The sequence below is a fragment of the Octodon degus genome, unplaced genomic scaffold (genome assembly GCF_000260255.1).
Source record: "Octodon degus isolate 3935 unplaced genomic scaffold, OctDeg1.0 scaffold00217, whole genome shotgun sequence".
Taxonomy (NCBI): Eukaryota; Metazoa; Chordata; class Mammalia; order Rodentia; family Octodontidae; genus Octodon; species Octodon degus.
Window position 1 is genome coordinate 2717639 of NW_004524793.1, and position 6538 is coordinate 2724176.

Consider the following 6538-nt stretch of genomic DNA (forward strand, 5'->3'; position numbering starts at 1 on the left):
TTCAGTTCCAAGCACGCCCTTCGGTATTTTCGGTTTCACGAAGCTGAGTTCGGGACTGAACATATCCTATCGATGTGCTGCATCTCACTTCTAAACCCAGCGTGCATGTGCTTGTGCGGGCTGTTCCCCGGGGGAAGGGCTGAGACGCTTGAGGAGGCCAGCTGGGCTCGGTGCGGCACAGGGTCAGGATGGACGAGGACGTGCTGACTACTCTGAAGATCCTTATCATCGACGAGAGTCGAGTGGGCAAATCCAGCCTGCTTTTGAGGTTCACAGATGATACTTTTGATCCAGAACTTGCAGTAAAGATAGGTGTTGATTTCAAGGTGAAAACAATTTCTGTGGATGGAAATAAGGCTAAACTTGCAATATGGGATACTGCTGGTTAAGAGAGATTACGAATATTAACTCCCAGCTTCTATAGAGTTGCACAGGGTGTTATATTAGTTTATGATGTCACAAGGAGAGACACTTTTGTTAAGCTGGATAATTGGTTAAATGAATTGGAAACATACTGTACAAAAAATGCCATAGTAAATATGTTAGTTGGAAATAAAATTCATAAGGAAAATCATGAAGTTGATAGAAATGAAGGCCTGAAATGTGCATGAAAGCATTTCATGTTATTTATTGAGGCAAGTGCAAAAACTTGTGATGGTGTACAATGTGCCTTTGAGGAACTTGTTGAAAAGATCATTCAGACACCTGGACTGTGGGAAAGTGAGAATCACAATTAAGGAATCCAACTGTCACACATGGAAGAAATCCGCGGAGGAGGAGCCTGTGGTGGTTGCTGTTCTGTGTTATGAACTCTGGGAAGTTCTATCTCTTGCGCGTTTGGTGAGATAGTGACATCTTTCTGTGTATAAAACAACTCTAACTGCTCTTTTAGGGACCTTGCAGTTTGCACATAATTATTTTTTATCATGGCCGTAAATATTTGCAAGAAATGCCACTCATTGGCTTTCCCAGGTAAAATGTCATGGTAAGCATGCAAAGTTTGTAGTCTACAAGTTTTTTTTTATGTAACATAAAATAAGTGTGCTTTTATGAGTACATTTGATTTTATGATTCACATTTATCATGTAATTTTTTTAAAACACCATTCTCTAGAACATGTTACTACAAAGTCTGCTTTTGGTCTCTTTTGCTTAACTTCTATTAATTACTGAATTACTTGGTATGTAGAACTCTTAGAACCACTGGGAGGTAAACAGATACCACCAAACCTGTCAAGATTTCCTTTGAGGAGTAGGTAGAGCGTGACTTCACATCTTTCCTAGAATGTCTGACATTCTCTTTTAATACTAAGCATAATCTCAGTACCGACCATAACTCAGGCCATTCCATAAATAAATTTCTATTTGTTCGGATGATGCTTCCAAAATACTGTTGGTATATTAAAGAAATCTGATATTACTTTTTAGCTTATCTCATTGAGTGGGTTGCTTTTTGCAGTTTCAATCCTGTGATAAGTACATTGAATTCATGTTTCTTTGCACAGTGTTTTTAGTTACATACATGGTGTTTGGGAGAATGGCAATAAAATTTTTCCTCAATTTGCTTTCCGGACATGAATAGTATTGATTAAAACTATTTTAGCACTTAACTACTTCAACAACCAACTTTTTTTGTAAATGTTGGTTGTGTTTGTCCAGTTATCTTCATTGTCACTTGTGTAATGTTTATGAATGTCTGTATCTCATGGCTTTCATAAATGGCTCGTTGATATTCGGAAATCTATTTCTGTGTTTTGAGGGGGACAAAACACTAAATGGCAATGTGAGAAAGGCATATTCCTTCCAGATTCTAACATGTGTGGGAAAATACTGTTGCAATGAGAATGTTGATAATTTACTCTAACAGCTAATCATTAGATTCTCAAAGCTAACTTGTACACACTAATAAATCTTTGCTACAGTATTGTTTTCTAAAAAAATAAAAATAAAAATATAAACCCAGCGCACAGGAGATAACAATAGATGTATCAAGATGAAATAAAGCAGAAAACAAGCAGTCTTTTCTGTTTGTTTCCTGTATATTTTATGTTTACTTCCTGTCTACTTCCTGTTTCTGTGAGCATCAAGCCTTGCAATGATTCTTTGTACCACAAATTCTAGTTTCTTCGCATGTAAGTATCTGTATTCATTTTGCAATTTTTCTATCATGCATAAAATGGGCCTAATAGCGCCCCCCAGTGATACCAGTTCTGGTCATGCATCCTTCTCCTCAGGTTTATGGGTACCAGTCCCACTCATTTTTTTTTTTTTACATTGATTTACACTTTAGCAATTACAGTATCTTCCTGTTATATTCCTAGCCCTGATTCCTACAATTATTGCCTGTGTAATGTTACTCCCTTATTGCTGTATTCAGTTATCTAGTTAACAACTTTATGCTCACTTTAAGATTTTTACATTAAATTCAGACTGACATACTGAATTAGTACCCATGTTTAATCTACTGTGATACCTTGCCATGTGCACTACCCAAAGTACTTCTCTTGTTATATGGAGACATAGATAGGCATGTTCTCAAATACCTATCCTAAAGAGTATATTCTGATGTATTATCTGACCTCTTTAAATAGAATCATTCCTTAACATTAGTACAGTTCCAATTTGCGCAATTTGCTATATGCCATTTAATGCCATAATTATTTGTTTATATAATTTAATGCCCTTTAAGCTATGAGCTCTATAGAAGTATGACAAAGGCCTTGTTCGTGTCTATCCATAGTATGCACCATATGATGTATGATAGAAAAGATACTTGGAAAGCTGATAACTCAAAAAAATCACCTTAAATTTTGTATATAGAAAGTATATATACTATAATATCTTACAGATTAGTATGATTACTAATTCTTCATTAGTATGATTTTTTATCCTATTACTCAAAGCAATGCTAACTTAAAATATCATTGATTTAAAATATTTTAATATAATATTTAAGATATTTAGCAATGTATTCCAAATTATTTTATTTCCCACTGCCTAATATGTCAAGTCTCCGAAGGAACCAGGAGGAGGTGACTATCATGTTTTTTTGTAAATAAGGTTTCTGTGATACACAGTTATACTCATTGATTTATGCATTATTAGATCCAACTCATCCTTCCACAGTTGTCTATGCCTATTATCAACTTACACACTATGTCTTAGCCACTTTACTCTCACTGGGACAAAATACCCAACAACTGCAACTTAAAGGATGGAAAGCTCATATTGGCCAACCTTTCAAAAGGTCAGTGCTTGGTTGGCAGGCAGGCAGGGCCTAGGATAGAGGAATGCCACTCCAGTCATGGAAGCCAGGAAGCAGAGAAACAAATAAGGAGCTAAGAAGGAAGTCACAATCTTACAGGTCACGCCCCAGTGACCTACCTCCAGCCAGCTCCCACCTCCTAACAGCAAGTTCTAGAATTTATATATTTCTGGAATTTATATGTTTTCTATCTTCTAAATTTTGGAAAACCACTAGAAGCTTATAATCAATATTTTCCAGCTGAGCCAAACAGAGCTGACCTGTTTCACAGGAGCTGCCTGTGCTGCTTTCTTGTCAGCCTGAGATGCCCCATGATGCACCACTCTGCAGAGCAGCTAGTGGGTGAGCTTAACAGCTACTTTCTTTCTTTGAACTTAACACTGCTCAAAGACATAATTCCGTATTTTACTATTATTAATGAATTATCTAAAATAACAAGCCAAATCATATTTAAAAGGGTTTGGAGGTTTGTGGGTAAGTGACTGGTTTTACAGTTAGTAAAGAACTGAAAGCCACAGGATCTGAATGTGGCTTTTGTCGGTGATTCGAGCTAATGAAGCTATTAGTTGATTCACCTCAAGTTTCTCCCAGTGTCATTAGCCACAGAATTATTTTCCAGAATTGCTCTGTTGATGATTACAAAGAAAATAGAAGGGGATTTGAACTCAGAGTAAATTAAGTCTTCTTTTATAATCAGGGCCTACTGTAATTTCGATTTCTAATTAGTATATTTTTATTATTTCTGCACCTAAGATAAATTGTGAGACTCTCAAGGTACGCAATTCAATAAATATGTTGAGTTACATAAATGCAATGGAATTGTATGTGCTGGAATTATAATACAAAAACACTATGTTATTTTGTATAAATGAAATGAAAATTAATTGGTTCCATTCATCGTTGTTTAAACAAAACATTCTAGGATAGGGCAAGAGATGTAGCTCAGTAGCACAAGTGCCTGCCTGGCAAGCTTAGGTCCTGGGTTCAATTCCCTACACACACACACACACACACACACACACACACACACACACACTCTTCTAAAACAGAAATCCCTTTAGAAATGATTCTTAGTTAAAAGAGATCTCCATTTAAGGATGTGTAACTGATAGTTATTTTAGTTTCACTGGCTCCAGCAGCATTTCTTCCAAAGTCTGTGCTGAGTCATAGTCACCTCGTAAGGTGTATGGCTCTTATCTAATCAAAGAAGCCCCAGATTCCCAGCATAATCCTCTTAAAGGAATATGTGTGAAAAGTTTGGCTTACCTAAGCATGCTTTTGCCTTTCTTTATGTTACAATGTCCTGACATATTGAATGATATTAATCATATCATAGCCCATCAATATCACCTGCGCTGTTATTTCAACTTGGCAGATTATCTCATCTAACAGCAATGATTAAGCATCTACATGACAAATGAGAAGGCTTCAAAACCCTGAGTTTCATTCTATTCCTCATCTAGTCAGTGACATTAATTTATGGAAATGACTTAAAACAGTTCAGGAGGGGACATACCTAGCTATCACATTCACAAAAAAATAACAGAAGGCAACCTGGCCACCTAAACATGGGAAATAACCCTTTAGAGCAAAACAAGACTATGTGAAACAGTCGTAGTGAACTCAATCCCAAAACAGAAAATGATGCCCTGGTAGTAACTCTACTCTGGTCTGATCACCATAGCAGAGCTACCTGACTGAATACACTGATTCACATACAGAAATCAACAAGGAAGTCCCCCTTTTGGAAGCATTCCATGTATTCTAAGATTGATAACATGGGAAGACTTTAGGTATCAAATAAACTAGGCATCTCCATATTTTACAGATGAAGAAAATGAACTCAAAGAGTTCAACCCCTTGTACAAAAGGATTATAACCAACTATCAGTAACAGAATATGAACTACAATCCACCTCTCTTTAGAATCTATTGCTCTAACTAGATGGTTTTTCAGACATACAAATATCATGTTTACTGTGCTTGTAATTTTTTTATGCTAAAGGAATGCACTGCCATCAAAGATGGGAACATAATCAAATATGAAAAAGAGGCTTTTTTTCCTTTCTAAATACAAAATTGAAACACAACAAAACTAGAACACAACAATCACATATTTTCAGCCTCTAGGTTTCTGAGTCCATTTATAAAGGCTAGAGTCTTTCTAGTTGACTGCCTTAAACTAGCACATATTGGCTCATTGAAACAAGTCAGCTTTTAGTCTTTTCCTCTAGAATAATTATATATGTTTACATTTCCTATAACATACCCAGTACACATTCTCAAGATCTCATTCTTAAATACTTGAGGATTTTTGTTAAAATCTGCACAGTTTTCATGGTTACCAGCTGGGACAAAGACATAAAGAATAATGCAAAAAAAAAAAAAAAGTAGACTGAAATAAGAAGCTATTTGGGTAAATTTCTCAATGTAAATTTCAAGGTTGGTCTCATGTTTCACTTTTTTTTAATCTTGTAGGATATGAATCTTAATGATGTCATTTACTTAGATATTTCATTTATATTTTTGTTTCTTAATATTCTCCTCATTACTGCACAGATTTTTCAAAATATACATATGAGAGACAATGTCACTGGACTGGAACACTGTTATAAGATACTAGATCCCTGCTGCTAGATAAATGCCAAGGTAAAGCTAGATATTTGTTGAAAGTAAATGTCGAGGCAAAGTGATTATAGGAAAATGTTCTAATACAATAGCTTCATTCTTGTTATACCAAATGAGGCATGGTGATGTCATCATTTTCTTCCATTGGTCTTAGTATAGTATAGTTAAAGTAGCTTACAGCACAATAGGGAAACTATGTTCTGATCACTAAAAGAGCCACATTTGGCATGATACACAGCCAGTCCATCAACTGTTCACAGAGAAGAAGCCTAGTTCTTGCTCCACCAGGTTATACATACCAATGATTTCTCCTGAGCATTCCAACTGCATATAAAGGTTTAGCTATTACACATTTAGGTTGATATTTTTTTTCTTCAAATGAGTTTCAAGGCTGCATTTTGGAAATATCCTGGCATATGATCATGAGAGAGAGAGATGGTTAACCTCTTTTGTTTACCCTTACAAATAACCAAATGTGCCAGAACAACTGTTTAGAAACAAAACTGTAGTACAGATTTCGAAAGTGCAATGTACTGACCTTTTAAAAATTGGCTCTGAAAATACACATTTGCTATTTTGCAAAGACACATCCAAATTTCAAAGTGATGACAGTCAGTGCTCACATTGTTTTCCAGGAAGTTCGGCTT

At 35.7% G+C, this 6538-nt stretch overlaps 1 pseudogene; it reads left to right on the plus strand.

Moving 5' to 3' along the window:
* The first annotated feature begins 188 nt into the window (after positions 1 to 188).
* On the plus strand, positions 189 to 849 carry LOC101571173 (annotated as a pseudogene).
* Positions 850 to 6538: the final 5689 nt, after the last annotated feature.